This window comes from Salarias fasciatus, chromosome 2, assembly GCF_902148845.1.
Source record: "Salarias fasciatus chromosome 2, fSalaFa1.1, whole genome shotgun sequence".
Classification (NCBI taxonomy): domain Eukaryota; kingdom Metazoa; phylum Chordata; class Actinopteri; order Blenniiformes; family Blenniidae; genus Salarias; species Salarias fasciatus.
The window spans coordinates 29,322,264-29,337,983 of record NC_043746.1 but is presented as its reverse complement, the minus strand read 5'-3'; the positions used below and the strand labels follow the sequence as shown (position 1 = coordinate 29,337,983).

General features: G+C 46.0%; 5 long non-coding RNA genes across 5 annotated transcripts; all 5 read right to left on the bottom strand.

Moving 5' to 3' along the window:
- Positions 1–820: 820 nt before the first annotated feature.
- On the bottom strand, positions 821–1,201 carry LOC115401280 (uncharacterized). Its single transcript, XR_003932916.1, has 3 exons — positions 1,143–1,201; positions 960–1,059; positions 821–876 (listed from the first exon to the last, which is right to left on the bottom strand). It is a non-coding gene; the product is annotated as an uncharacterized LOC115401280 (long non-coding RNA).
- LOC115401324 (uncharacterized) lies at positions 1,193–9,075 on the bottom strand. Its single transcript, XR_003932944.1, has 3 exons — positions 9,043–9,075; positions 8,861–8,959; positions 1,193–1,242 (listed from the first exon to the last, which is right to left on the bottom strand). It is a non-coding gene; the product is annotated as an uncharacterized LOC115401324 (long non-coding RNA).
- Positions 1,953–2,298, bottom strand: LOC115401313 (uncharacterized). Its single transcript, XR_003932943.1, has 3 exons — positions 2,239–2,298; positions 2,057–2,155; positions 1,953–1,973 (listed from the first exon to the last, which is right to left on the bottom strand). It is a non-coding gene; the product is annotated as an uncharacterized LOC115401313 (long non-coding RNA).
- Positions 2,835–4,709, bottom strand: LOC115401302 (uncharacterized). The gene is made up of 4 exons (XR_003932938.1): positions 4,590–4,709; positions 3,702–3,801; positions 2,971–3,069; positions 2,835–2,887 (listed from the first exon to the last, which is right to left on the bottom strand). It is a non-coding gene; the product is annotated as an uncharacterized LOC115401302 (long non-coding RNA).
- LOC115401291 (uncharacterized) lies at positions 7,938–8,847 on the bottom strand. Its single transcript, XR_003932927.1, has 4 exons — positions 8,547–8,847; positions 8,413–8,463; positions 8,155–8,320; positions 7,938–8,024 (listed from the first exon to the last, which is right to left on the bottom strand). It is a non-coding gene; the product is annotated as an uncharacterized LOC115401291 (long non-coding RNA).
- Positions 9,076–15,720: the final 6,645 nt, after the last annotated feature.

Here is a 15,720-nt window from a genome sequence, read left to right as displayed (position 1 = left end):
CTCCGCAGGCAACCCAGGAGAGACTGCAGGAACAAGGAAGAGTCAGCAGGGACAGAAAATAGAATGCAGGGAAAAAGATGACTTCGCAAACGTGATAAGGACTCACAAGAAACCAGGAGGACTCCGCACAGAACCAGGAGCAGAGAGTTGGGACAACAACGAGTAAGCTGAGACTCGAAGGACTCCTCAGGGAACCAGGAAGAGACTGCGGGGAGAATGTAGAGTCAGCAGGGACAGAAAACAGAATGCAGGCAACACGATGATTCAGCAAATGCAAGAAGTACTCACGACTAAACCAGGAGGAGTCGGCAGGGAACAAGGAGCAGAGAGTTTGGAGCCACAACCAGTCAGCTGAGACCAGGAGAACTCCACAGGGAACCAGGAAGAGACTGCAGGAACAAGGAAGAGTAAGTAAGGACAGAAAATAGAATGCAGCAAACACGATGATTCAGCAAATGCAAGAAGTACTCACAACAAACCAGGAAGAGTGGGCAGGGAACAAGGAGCAGAGAGTTTGGAGCCACAACCAGTCAGCTGAGACCAGGAGGTCTCCGCAGGCAACCCAGGAGAGACTGCAGGAACAAGGAAGAGTCAGCAGGGACAGAAAATAGAATGCAGGGAAAAAGATGACTTTGCAAACGTGATAAGGACTCACAAGAAACCAGGAGGTCTCCGCAGGGAACCCGGGAGAGACTGCAGGAATAAGGAAGAGTCAGTAGGGACAGAAAACAGAACGCAGCTAACACGATGACTCAGCAAACGCAAGAAGAACTCACAACTAACCAGGAAGAGTCGGCAGGGAACAAGGAGCAGAGAGTTTGGAGCCACAACCAGTCAGCTGAGACCAGGAGAACTCCACAGGGAACCAGGAAGAGACTGCAGGAACAAGGAAGAGTAAGTAAGGACAGAAAATAGAATGCAGCAAACACGATGATTCAGCAAATGCAAGAAGTACTCACAACAAACCAGGAAGAGTGGGCAGGGAACAAGGAGCAGAGACTTAGGAGCCACAACGCGTCAGCTGAGACAAGGAGGAATCCTCAGGGAACCAGGAAGAGACTGCGGGGAGAATGTAGAGTCAGTACGGACAGAAAACAGAATGTAGGCAACACAATGACTCAGCAAATGCAAGAAGTACTCACGACAAACCAGGAGGAGTCGGCAGGGAACAAGGAGCAGAGAGTTTGGAGCCACAACCAGTCAGCTGAGACCAGGAGGTCTCCGCAGGGAACCCAGGAGAGACTGCAGGAACAAGGAAGAGTCAGCAGGGACAGAAAATCGAATGCAGGGAAAAAGATGACTTTGCAAACGTGATAAGGACTCACAAGAAACCAGGAGGACTCCGCACAGAACCAGGAGCAGAGAGTTGGGACAACAACGAGTAAGCTGAGACTCGAAGGACTCCTCAGGGAACCAGGAAGAGACTGCGGGGAGAATGTAGAGTCAGCAGGGACAGAAAACAGTATGCAGGCAACACGATGACTCAGCAAACGCAAGAAGAACTCACAACTAACCAGGAAGAGTCGGCAGGGAACAAGGAGCAGAGAGTTAGGAGCCACAACCAGTCAGCTGAGACCAGGAGAACTCCACAGGGAACCAGGAAGAGACTGCAGGAACAAGGAAGAGTAAGTAAGGACAGAAAATAGAATGCAGCAAACACGATGATTCAGCAAATGCAAGAAGTACTCAAAACAAACCAGGAAGAGTGGGCAGGGAACAAGGAGCAGAGACTTAGGAGCCACAACCAGTCAGCTGAGACCAGGAGAACTCCACAGGGAACCAGGAAGAGACTGCAGGAACAAGGAAGAGTAAGTAAGGACAGAAAATAGAATGCAGCAAACACGATGATTCAGCAAATGCAAGAAGTACTCACAACAAACCAGGAAGAGTGGGCAGGGAACAAGGAGCAGAGACTTAGGAGCCACAACGCGTCAGCTGAGACAAGGAGGAATCCGCAGGCAACCCAGGAGAGACTGCAGGAACAAGGAAGAGTCAGCAGGGACAGAAAATAGAATGCAGGGAAAAAGATGACTTCGCAAACGTGATAAGGACTCACAAGAAACCAGGAGGACTCCGCACAGAACCAGGAGCAGAGAGTTGGGACAACAACGAGTAAGCTGAGACTCGAAGGACTCCTCAGGGAACCAGGAAGAGACTGCGGGGAGAATGTAGAGTCAGCAGGGACAGAAAACAGAATGCAGGCAACACGATGATTCAGCAAATGCAAGAAGTACTCACGACAAACCAGGAGGAGTCGGCAGGGAACAAGGAGCAGAGAGTTTGGAGCCACAACCAGTCAGCTGAGACCAGGAGAACTCCACAGGGAACCAGGAAGAGACTGCAGGAACAAGGAAGAGTAAGTAAGGACAGAAAATAGAATGCAGCTAACACGATGATTCAGCAAATGCAAGAAGTACTCACAACAAACCAGGAAGAGTCGGCAGGGAACAAGGAGCAGAGAGTTTGGAGCCACAACCAGTCAGCTGAGACCAGGTGGTCTCCGCAGGGAACCCGGGAGAGACTGCAGGAATAAGGAAGAGTCAGTAGGGACAGAAAACAGAACGCAGCTAACACGATGACTCAGCAAACGCAAGAAGAACTCACGACAAACCAGGAAGAGTCGGCAGGGAACAAGGAGCAGAGAGTTTGGAGCCACAACTCGTCAGCTGAGACCAGGAGAACTCCACAGGGAACCAGGAAGAGACGGCAGGGAGAAGGTAGAGTCAGCAAGGACAGAAAACAGAATGCAGCGAACACGATGATTCAGCAAATGCAAGAAATTCTCACGACAAACCAGGAAGAGTCGGCAGGGAACAAGGAGCAGAGAGTTTGGAGCCACAACCAGTCAGCTGAGACCAGGAGGTCTCCGCAGGCAACCCAGGAGAGACTGCAGGAACAAGGAAGAGTCAGCAGGGACAGAAAATAGAATGCAGGGAAAAAGATGACTTCGCAAACGTGATAAGGACTCACAAGAAACCAGGAGGACTCCGCACAGAACCAGGAGCAGAGAGTTGGGACAACAACGAGTAAGCTGAGACTCGAAGGACTCCTCAGGGAACCAGGAAGAGACTGCGGGGAGAATGTAGAGTCAGCAGGGACAGAAAACAGTATGCAGGCAACACGATGACTCAGCAAACGCAAGAAGAACTCACAACTAACCAGGAGGAGTCGGCAGGGAACAAGGAGCAGAGAGTTTGGAGCCACAACCAGTCAGCTGAGACCAGGAGAACTCCACAGGGAACCAGGAAGAGACTGCAGGAACAAGGAAGAGTAAGTAAGGACAGAAAATAGAATGCAGCAAACACGATGATTCAGCAAATGCAAGAAGTACTCACAACAAACCAGGAAGAGTGGGCAGGGAACAAGGAGCAGAGAGTTTGGAGCCACAACCAGTCAGCTGAGACCAGGTGGTCTCCGCAGGGAACCCGGGAGAGACTGCAGGAATAAGGAAGTGTCAGTAGGGACAGAAAACAGAACGCAGCTAACACGATGATTCAGCAAACGCAAGAAGAACTCACAACTAACCAGGAAGAGTGGGCAGGGAACAAGGAGCAGAGACTTAGGAGCCACAACGCGTCAGCTGAGACAAGGAGGAATCCTCAGGGAACCAGGAAGAGACTGCGGGGAGAATGTAGAGTCAGTACGGACAGAAAACAGAATGTAGGCAACACAATGACTCAGCAAATGCAAGAAGTACTCACGACAAACCAGGAGGAGTCGGCAGGGAACAAGGAGCAGAGAGTTTGGAGCCACAACCAGTCAGCTGAGACCAGGAGGTCTCCGCAGGGAACCCGGGAGAGACTGCACGAACAAGGAAGAGTCAGCAGGGACAGCAAATCGAATGCAGGGAAAAAGATAACTTTGCAAACATGATAAGGACTCACAAGAAACCAGGACGACTCCGCAGAGAACCAGGAGCAGAGAGTTGGGACCACAACGAGTCAGCTGAGACCAGGAGGAATCCTCAGGGAACCAGGAAGAGACTGCGGGGACAATGTAGAGTCAGTACGGACAGAAAACAGAATGTAGGCAACACAATGACTCAGCAAATGCAAGAAGTACTCACGACAAACCAGGAAGAGTCGGCAGGGAACAAGGAGCAGAGAGTTAGGAGCCACAACTAGTCAGCTGAGACCAGGAGAACTCCACAGGGAACCAGGAAGAGACTGCAGGGAGAAGGTAGAGTCAGCAGGGACAGAAAACAGAATGCAGGGAACATGATGATGCAGCAAATGCAATAAATACTCGCAACACTCCGCAGGGAACCAGGACGAGTCAGCTGAGACCAGGTGGACGACGCAGGCAACCCAGGAGAGACTGCAGGAACAAGGAAGAGTCAGCAGGGACAGAAATTAGAATGCAGGGAAAAAGATGACTTCGCAAACGTGATAAGGACTCACAAGAAACCAGGAGGACTCCACACAGAACCAGGAGCAGAGAGTTGGGACAACAACGAGTAAGCTGAGACTCGAAGGACTCCTCAGGGAACCAGGAAGAGACTGCGGGGAGAATGTAGAGTCAGCAGGGACAGAAAACAGAATGCAGGCAACACGATGATTCAGCAAATGCAAGAAGTACTCACGACAAACCAGGAGGAGTCGGCAGGGAACAAGTAGCAGAGAGTTAGGAGCCACAACAAGTCAGCTGAGACCAGGAGGTCTCCGCAGGCAACCCAGGAGAGACTGCAGGAACAAGGAAGAGTCAGCAGGGACAGAAAATAGAATGCAGGGAAAAAGATAACTTTGCAAACGTGATAAGGACTCACAAGAAACCAGGACGACTCCGCAGAGAACCAGGAGCAGAGAGTTGGGACCACAACGAGTCAGCTGAGACCAGGAGGTCTCCACATGGAACCAGGAAGAGACTGCGGGGAGAAGGTAGAGTCAGCAGGGACAGAAAACAGAATGCAGGGAACATGATGATTCAGCAAATGCAATAAATACTCGCAACACTCCGCAGGGAACCAGGACTAGTCAGCTGAGACCAGGTGGACGACGCAGGGAACCGGAAAGAGACTGCCGGGACAAGGAAGAGTCAGCAGGGACACAAAAATAGAACGCAGGGAACCAGATGACTCAGCCAAAGCAATAAGGACTCACAAGAAACCAGGAGGAGTCAGCAGGGAACAAGGAGCAGACAATGGGGTCCAGGACATGTCAGGAGGGTGCGGAGAGCAGCCGTCCCACAATCCAGGTGTTGTGGGTTCCATTCCTGTGTCCACCTGTCTGCAAGTCAAAGAGTCCTTGGGCAAGACACTGAACCAGGAGGAGTCAGCAGCTAAAAGGGCGAGTAAACAGACACCAGGAGTACTTACAAGAAACCAGGAGGAGACTGCCGGGACCAGGAGGACTCAGCAGGAACCAGCAGGACTCAGCAGGAACCAGCAGCACTCAGCAGGGACCCGGACCACTCAGAATGGACCAGGATGAGTTATCAGGGGCCAGGAAGAGACAGTGTCATTAAAACATCTTGGAATGAGTGGCTTTTGGTCAATTATTCTCTCATTTAACTCATTCTAATATGAAAGTGAAGTTAAAAAGAAACAGGTTGTGCAGGTAAGACTGAAAAGCCTTGAAAAACTTGAAGGAATTATCTCATTATACACAATCAATCAATAAATAAATCGGGATTAATCCCGTAGACATCTAAATAAATGCAAATTGATTACAAAGAATATAAAGAAAAAGAAATAATGAGTTAATACTGAAATAAAAGCACTGACACGGTGATAAATGAACCATTTTTGGTGTCATTTCTTAGCCATTTTAACAATTTCATCTTCTTGACCACTTTCCATCATCACTTGAAATATTGACAGAATTTATTGAATTATATTTTGTATATTTTTTTATTTGATCTACCTTAGAATTGTCACGTATGTGTGATATGCCGCTTTGTATACATTGCACAGGTTATGGGAATTCCTTCACCAACATGGCAGCCGCCTTTACTCATGTTTGGGTGGGTTTTCTGAATGAAGATGTCCACTTTTGTAACTAGTTACAAAAACAGTCATTGCAGCAAGACCCAATAGCCAAAGAAAACGGCTGTGTGTTTTACTGTGGTAAAAAGACACGGGACCCGACAGACAAACTGGACCCGCCTGTTAGCAAAATGGCGGCGGCGGTGGCTGCTGCTATGTTGCTAACGGCCTCAGCGAGTCTGTGTTCACTGTCTGTCACCTGAAGCGCCAGGAGCCTCCGAGCGCTGGAACCTCCACATGTCTCTGTCTGGATGTTCACCAGTTGGTGGTGTTAAAGTTACAAATCTCTGAGAGAAGTGTAAATTTCTCCCGCAGCTGAAATTTGCTCATGTTCATCTTGCCAAGCCCAGTCGGCAACTGAAACCAAAGCAGATCTAACCGTCCGCACTCACGCTGCCGCTGGTTGGAGCCGACGTGCGACGCCGCGCGGCCCACACGAGCCGACGTAGGCGGCCATCTTGCTGAGGTCTGACCTCACCGCCACAGCACATCAAGGAAATGACCTTTTTTCACTAGAAAAGTCATCAGAAATCCCCCAGCTTTCATCTTCTACTCAAGTTTGTGATTTAGGATTTTGTTAGGATTTATATAGCATTTACTGACATCTTCACTGTGTTCTGATCATTATCATATCGTCATATTGGTTATTTCTAATGAATATACTAATTGACGAGTTTATAGTTTTTTTTAAACAATTCTCTTGAAGCATGGTTGAAAAGCAATGGGCTGACTTTCACTGGTTACATTTCTTAGAATTTTCATTTATTACTACTTTTTTCAGTTTCAAGTTGTTTCTCTGACCACTGTGAATTTTTCTTTCATTAAACGAAGGGTACCAACAATTTTGTCCACTTGTGTTAGTTGTATTGTAATTTAATCACTATTATTGTGATTGCTATTATATTTTAATCATTACTACTACGAGCAACTTTGCAATTGTCATAAGTGTCATTTTAAATAATACTGGTTTTAAGCAGGATCAACAGCAGCATCAGTCTCATTCAATCCATCTCCGTCTCCACATACCCTGCCATTGTTTGACTTAATTCCAGGGCTGTTGCTCTGATTTGGCTTCATCTCCTTGCAGCTTCACTCGCCGAGCCTCCTTCCTGTTTTGCCGACGCCGTGACGTGTCATCACTCACGCAGGACGTCCTCTCTCCAGTCAACATTTCATGCCGCTGCAGGCCAGAGAGATTTGAGACCGCCTCTTGTGACCTATGAACTTGAAACCTCAGAAAACATGGACTTCCCAACCTTTGACCCTGAAAGTCATCTGGAGCCAAAGAATCCTTTCTACAATAGCAATAATACTTGGGATTGACAGAACAACACCTCAACATGGAGATTCAAAGGGAAAATGTTGATTTCTAAAAGTTTTATTTGAAACATGTCTCTCAAACAATTTCCTTTGAACAATATCAAGTCGGGACAGGACAAATACAACGTCTCTTCAAGTCACTCAACAAAACTTGATGACAACATCTGCACTTGAAATGTATTTCATTCAAATCCTGGAAAGTAGATTTCTGGACTTGGATTTCACAGAATCATTTAAACAGACACAAGTTTGAAACTTTATCACTGAATAGCATTCACAACAACACCAACTGACTTGTTTTTACACATTTGAATGTCGAGCCTCTTTTCAATACAGTTTCTTTACATCCACACCAATGAAATTTGATGAAATCACAGCATGGAGCCAGTTGAATCCTGAAAAAAGCCTTGAACCAACAGAACAGAGACGAGCTGCCCAGATTAACAAGTAGAACAATATCTTGAAACACGATCCGAGAGTCGCGCCGCCATTCGCAGCGACAAACACCACATTAAAGACTCTCGTCTTCATCACAGAGACTCAAACTAACACAGGACATTCAGAAGCTTCTTCAAGAACTTCTATTGAGTGTGGACTTGATTTCCTACCTGAAATGAAGCAGAGGAAATGATGACGGGGAGCCGTGGATTCTCCTTCACCGGATCACGCAGTGATGAGTGACCGGCAGGGGGCGACAGGAACCCCAGCCTCACAGCGCATCCTGCTGGTAGAACCACAAGCTGCAGGAGACTTTCCCTCATTTTCAAACCACAAGAATGAAAGATCTTTAACAAAACATATGAGAAACACATCAAAGCAAAAAGCTCCAAAACACAGAAATAGAAACTAACCTGGAAGGAAAAACATCAGCAGGAACCAGGAGGGACAAGGAGCGACCAGACGGACCATGAGAGACCCAGAGGAACCAGGAGGAACCAAGAGGGACCAGAAGGGATCAGGAGGAACCAGGAGAGACCAGGGGGAACCAGCAGGTCTCAACAAGGAAGCAGGAGGAGACTGCAGGGAACAAGATGACTCAGCAAATGAAAGAAGCACTCACAAGAAAACAGGAGGATTCAACAGGGAACAAAGAGCAGAGAGTCGGGAACCAGGACGAGTCAGCTGAGACCACGACGACTCCGCAGGGAATGAGGAAGACACTGCAGGGACAAGACAGTGTCAGCAGGGACCAGAAGAAAACTGCAGGGAACACGATGATTCAGCAAATGCAATAAATACTCACAACACTCCGCAGGGAACCAGGAGGAGTCAGCAAAGAACAAGGAGCAGAGACTTGGGAACCAGGACGAGTCAGCTGAGACCAGGTGGACGCCACAGGGAACCGGAAAGAGACTGCCGGGACAAGGAAAAGTCAGCAGGGAACAAGGAGCACAGAGTTGGGAACCAGGACAAGTCAGCTGACCACAACGAGTCAGCTGACACCAGGAGGACTCCACAGGGAACCAGGGAGAGACTGCGGGAACAAGGAAGAGTCAGTAGGGACAGAAAATAGAATGCAGGGAACACGATGACTCAGCAAACGTGATAAGGACTCACAACAAACCAGGAGGACACCGCAGAGAACCAGGAGCAGAGAGTTGGGACCACAACGAGTCAGCTGAGACTAGAAGGACTCCTCAGGGAACCAGGAAGAGACTGCGGGGAGAATATAGAGTCAGCAGGGACAGAAAACAGAATGCAGGCAACACGATGATTCAGCAAATGCAAGAAGTACTCACAACAAACCAGGAAGAGTCGGCAGGGAACAAGGAGCAGAGAGTGAGGAGCCACCAACAGTCAGCTGAGACAAGGAGGTCTCTGCAGGGAACCCGGGAGAGACTGCAGGAACAAGGAAGAGTCAGCAGGGACAGGACATAGAATGGAGGAAAAAGATGACTCAGCAAATGTGATAAGGACTCACAAGAAACCAGGACGACTCCGCAGAGAACCAGGAGCAGAGAGTTGGGACCACAACGAGTCAGCTGAGACCAGGAGGTCTCCACATGGAACCAGGAAGAGACTGCGGGGAGAAGGTAGAGTCAGCAGGGACAGAAAACAGAATGCAGGGAACATGATGATTCAGCAAATGCAATAAATACTCGCAACACTCCGCAGGGAACCAGGACGAGTCAGCTGAGACCAGGTGGACGACGCAGGGAACCGGAAAGAGACTGCCGGGACAAGGAAGAGTCAGCAGGGACACAAAAATAGAACGCAGGGAACCAGATGACTCAGCAAAAGCAATAAGGACTCACAAGAAACCAGGAGGAGTCAGCAGGGAACAAGGAGCAGACAATGGGGTCCAGGACATGTCAGGAGGGTGCGGAGAGCAGCCGTCCCACAATCCAGGTGTTGTGGGTTCCATTCCTGTGTCCACCTGTCTGCAAGTCAAAGAGTCCTTGGGCAAGACACTGAACCAGGAGGAGTCAGCAGCTAAAAGGGCGAGTAAACAGACACCAGGAGTACTTACAAGATACCAGGAGGAGACTGCCGGGACCAGGAGGACTCAGCAGGAACCAGCAGGACTCAGCAGGAACCAGCAGCACTCAGCAGGGACCCGGACCACTCAGAATGGACCAGGATGAGTTATCAGGGGCCAGGAAGAGACAGTGTCATTAAAACATCTTGGAATGAGTGGCTTTTGGTCAATTATTCTCTCATTTAACTCATTCTAATATGAAAGTGAAGTTAAAAAGAAACAGGTTGTGCAGGTAAGACTGAAAAGCCTTGAAAAACTTGAAGGAATTATCTCATTATACACAATCAATCAATAAATAAATCGGGATTAATCCCGTAGACATCTAAATAAATGCAAATTGATTACAAAGAATATAAAGAAAAAGAAATAATGAGTTAATACTGAAATAAAAGCACTGACACGGTGATAAATGAACCATTTTTGGTGTCATTTCTTAGCCATTTTAACAATTTCATCTTCTTGACCACTTTCCATCATCACTTGAAATATTGACAGAATTTCTTGAATTATATTTTGTATATTTTTTTATTTGATCTACCTTATAATTGTCACGTATGTGTGATATGCCGCTTTGTATACATTGCACAGGTTATGGGAATTCCTTCACCAACATGGCAGCCGCCTTTACTCATGTTTGGGTGGGTTTTCTGAATGAAGATGTCCACTTTTGTAACTAGTTACAAAAACAGTCATTGCAGCAAGACCCAATAGAGAATGTGAACGTGACGTCACGCCGCAGTGCATTTTGGGTGTCAGCGCCATCTTTGGAGGAACGCGAATGTAAACAAAGCGGGAACTACAAGTGTAGTAAAGACAAAAAGTCGACAGGAAGAATATAAATCACAAAAAAGCACATAAAACGAGATGGAGAAGGTGAAAGAAAAAGAGGGAGGATCATATCGTGACAAACTTAAATCAGATGAAAGGAAGAGGTACACGGAGAAGCTGCTAAAGGTCAATAATATCGATCCTTATGATTTAACTGTGAAGGATTGGTCTCAAGACCCCGCTTTACTCCCACCACTGTCGTATCCGGACATCGTAAATTACCTTGTTTTTGGGCTGAGTGCATATACATTGCAGGAATTTAAAAGTTACAAGTCGCTCGAGGCCTATCAGCAGTTCTGCAGCGGATGGGTGCAAGACCTACATATTCACATTCCAAAGGACTCGGGGAGCATCGTCGTACTTGCTAAGGTAAGCTAAGCGCTTAGATGAGCCCTTCACAGATGTTTATTGGCATTACCAACACCACACCAAACACCGTAGAATTAATAACAAAACGTAAACACAAAACATAACAAAGTGATTAACCTCAAATTCCAGTATATGCACATATTTACAAAGGAAAAACGAACATACCGCTTTGACCTGCTTAAGGCTAAGGCTGAGAGTCTTCTTTTTGGTCACATTTTGGCTTCACAAGACAAACTTTTCACAGCAAGGCGATCTTCTGCCATCAGCTGTTCAGATGTGGACCTTCTGCTGACATGACATCACCCGGAAGTGGTACTCGTACTTTTAAAAACAATTTTCCCCTTTCATATAAATAAAAAAATACAAGTATACATTTAATTCTTATGAAAATACTCCAGTTAATATGCAAAACAAGCAATATTTACCGTGACTCTTTATAAATACAACAAACAAATCAACGCAGTGTAAAATTACACACTGCAACACCGCCACCTATTGGATTTTGAATGACATTTCATGCACTCATAACACCATCCGTTACATTGGTTTTACATGAAGGTTTCTTATTATTATGCTTGTATGGATGTGAATCTGAATGTGTTGTTTATTTTCTGTCAAAGGTCATGCACTCCCAGCGTCTTAACGAGACCCCTCTGAAGGCTTGGGTCTTACTCGGGTTGAATGGTGAAGTGGACTCGGCACATTGTACGTGCATGGCAGGTGTTGGTGAGACATGCACTCACATTGGTGCCCTGCTTTTCAAAGTGGAAGCTACAGTACGGTGCAGAGAAATGAAGACAGTCACAGACCAACCTGCATACTGGATTCTACCCACAAATGTCAACAAGGTGAATCCTTCTCCGGGCTATGACATAAATTATACTTCTGCTGCTTCATCCAGGAAGTCCCTGGACAGACTACTGGATGGTGAGACTGACATTAGGCCTGGTTTGAGGACTCATTCAAGGAAAGTCAGCACACCGACACCGCCACCTTCGCACCTTGAAATGAAAAACTTTTATGCAGATCTCCATAAAGCAAATAGTAAATCTGCAGTTTTAAGTGTGCTGCCAGAGTACTGTGAGGAGTTCAGAGATCCTGTGCAGCCTACTCCAAGACTGAAATCTCTTGTCTCCCTCCGTGACTCCAAAATGGATGGATGTGAGCACACGGTTCTGGAACAGCACTGCAAGTCCCTAAAATCAGCTGTCCAAGTGTCAGTTCAACAGGCAAAACACATTGAAAGATGTACAAGAAAACAAAGTAAATCAGCCCTTTGGTTTTCTGCTCGAGCTGGCAGGATTACAGCCTCAAATATGCATGATGTTTATTCAACCAATTTGAAATCACCAGCTCTATCTACAGTCAAAAATGTTTGTTACCCAAAGAACTCTTGTACTACATCTGACATGCTTTGGGGCATCAAAAACGAAGAAAAAGCAATGGAGGCGTATATTGAAAAGCACAGCAAACAGCACAATGGTCAGCAGGTTGCCAAATGTGGATTTTTCATCAACCCAGCTTTCCCTGAAGTAGGAGCATCACCTGATGGCACAGTGAGGTGTATTTGCTGTGGTAATGGTTGCATTGAGATTAAATGTCCCTCAAAATATAAGCATAGCACCATCCATGATGCTTGTTTGGCCGGAGACAGTAATTTCTGCCTTCATATTGTTGATGGGGAAATACAGCTCAAACAGGGACATCCCTACTTCACACAGGTCCAAACACAAATATTTGTCACAGACAGCAAGTACTGTGATTTTATTGTCTGGACACCTAAGGATTGTGCTATCCTGCGCATCCTACCAAACCCTGACTTTTGGGAGGCCCGGTTAAAGAAGGCACAAGACTTTTTCACATCTGTGTCTTTGCTTGAGCTGGTTGCACACCACTACACTAGGCCAGTCTCCCAAACATCTCAGACAAACATCACTGCGCCTTTAAAAGACCAACAACAAGACACTGTTACCAAGGGGAAAAAGAGAGGGAGAAAAGGAAAGAGCAAACAGTGGTGTCTCTGTCATGGAACAGAGGATATAGGTGACATGGTAGCATGTGACAACGAAAACTGTAAAATCAAGTGGTTCCATTTAGCTTGTGTTGAACTTGAAGATGCACCTGCAAAAGATGATGTGTGGTTTTGTGGCACTTGCTCAAAGTGAACCATTCCCAACTTAACATACTGTTGCTGGTACAGTTTGTCTTTGGAATGACAATGTAGCTCTACAACCTTGTAAATACTGTTTGTACAATTTAGAATTATTACTTTGTTCCTGTTATGCTGCTGTTTGCAATCTATTTCTGTGTAGTTAAAATGTTTGATAAGTACTGCATTAGCTATGGAATGATATCCTGTGCGGTTACCAAATCAATTAAATGACACTGTAAGAAATGAATTTGCATAGTCTTTATTCAAGGCTTTCATGGTATCAAGCATTTCACGTATGCAAATTCAAATATGCATTAATAAAGTGAAAATGACATCTGAATTGGATTTCTTTTTTTCTTTTTCACTGTAGCACATACAAAAAGAGTAATTAAAGAACAAGTTAGGAAAAAGTCCCAGCTACATGACATTTGAGCTATTTACATGACATATACATTGTTAAGATAAGTGGCTGTGAGACTCATCATTTACAGCACAACACTTGGACACATGTTTGTGAGAGCACAGCACACAACAACAACTTTGTCCAGGAATGTAATTTCTTCTCCTTCACAGGGCAAAACCCAGCTACATGACATTTGAGCTATTTACATGACATATACATTGTTAAGATAAGTGGCTGTGAGACTCATCATTTACAGCACAACACTTGGACACATGTTTGTGAGAGCACAGCACACAACAACAACTTTGTCCAGGAATGTAATTTCTTCTCCTTCACAGGGCAAAACCATTTCAATTGGGATTTTTGAGGAGAGTATTTTGTATTTGTTCCTGACAGCACCAATGACCCTTTCCACATGGATTCTCAGGCTTGCAAGGGATCTCGTCTCTTCCACGTCCTTTGCATCCAACTGTCGCTGACCCCTTGTGAATGCTGGAGTCTTCACTTCAGCGCACATCATACCAACACTCTCCTGGATGTCAAAACCTCGATCTGCTAGGACCAAGTCACCTGGCAGAAGTTGATCCAGAAAGCCACAGTTCTCTGTTATTTTTTTGTCACTGGTGCGTCCACCCCACCCTTTTGAAATGAATGAAATAACTCCTTGAGGAGTTATGCCAATCAGATATTTAAGTGTGTGGCTGTGCTTATAGTGTGAAAATGTTTGTGCCCTGGCTAGCAAGTTGGATGGCCTTTTAATGAAAACCTCGAAACAGTCAATTATAGCTGCTACACGTTTCCCAAATGTCTCAACAAACTGATGTGGCATGCTGACTTGTAGGCTGTCTCTGTCTGGCCAATGCACCAAGGGAGCCAGGCGCACATGGAGGACATTGATGGTCTCCTGAACTATGGCACTCACTGTTCCTCTGTGCACACCAAATAAATGAGCAATGTGCTGCAATGGAAGATCCAACCTTAGATGCATCAGGGTAATCAGTACCATCTGAAATGGAGAGAGCTTTCTCTTTCCCTGTGGCAGAAATGGAACTACATGACACAACAACACATTTAATGTGTCATAATTCACAAGTCCAGTGTAAAATTTCACTTGATTATCATCACATCTCAGAAACTCTTCTGTCATTTCTCTTTGAGCTAGTTTCTGCTTCAAAAACCTGTTTTCTTCAAGTAGACGGTTGATTTCATCACATCTGCTCTGGCACATTTCACAATCCTCTTCACAATGGTCATCAGGATGTGCCATAGCACTAGCTTCTTGTGGTGCCCTGTTCTCCTCCTGTTCTAGATCATTTTGTTTCTGAGAACCTTCCTCCATTTGCAGAGCCCAATCCCCCACCTGATGTTGTGGCCGTCCCCTCACTTCTTGTATGCATTCCTCTTCTCTGTGCACCTCACTGTCCTCTGCGACTTCAACTGTCCTCTCTCTTTGGCTTTTGGTCCTCCTCACCTGCCGTTCGAACCTCTCTTTGTTGTGTGCCTTCACTTCATTGTGTCCCAGAAGCAAAGATGGCGTCCAGTCAGGATGCGTTTCCTGCATTTCATATGACGGCTGCCCTGCAGATTCAGAAACCGAGGAATTTGATAAGTTAATACAGGTTCCAACATTTAACATTAAATCAATGAGATTTCTTTAAGATACCAGAAATACCACGAACTCTAAAAAGGCGGGGACAACCCGAGTAACGTTCTGGCGCCATCTGTCTTTCTTTATCACACATGCACAGAAACGAGGAAAAACTACCAAAAGTAGTAAAAAGAAAACAACAAATAGCTCACCTGACTGAAAATGAAGAGAGCACACCCTCATATGTCCAGGAATCCGACGGAATGTGAGGTCTTTTCTCCGCACTGCTGCTACCCATGCGATCCTCCGTCTTCTTGTTATGTCCTCAACTTGAGGTCCCTCGTTTTTTTTCCACTTGGGAAAGGAGAAAAAGCGGATGCCATGATCCACTTTGTTCCCGGATCTATCATGCGATCGACTGCTACAGCTTTTCACACAACAATACTGTCCCACCATGGTTTTTTTTTAAGTTGATTCACCTCGATGTTTCAACTGAAAGCGGTAGAGAGATAGCTGAAGTACAGGATCCTCCAAAGATGGCGCCCACGATCCCACAGTGCACAGCGGCATGACGTACCTTCACATTCTCTATAGCCAA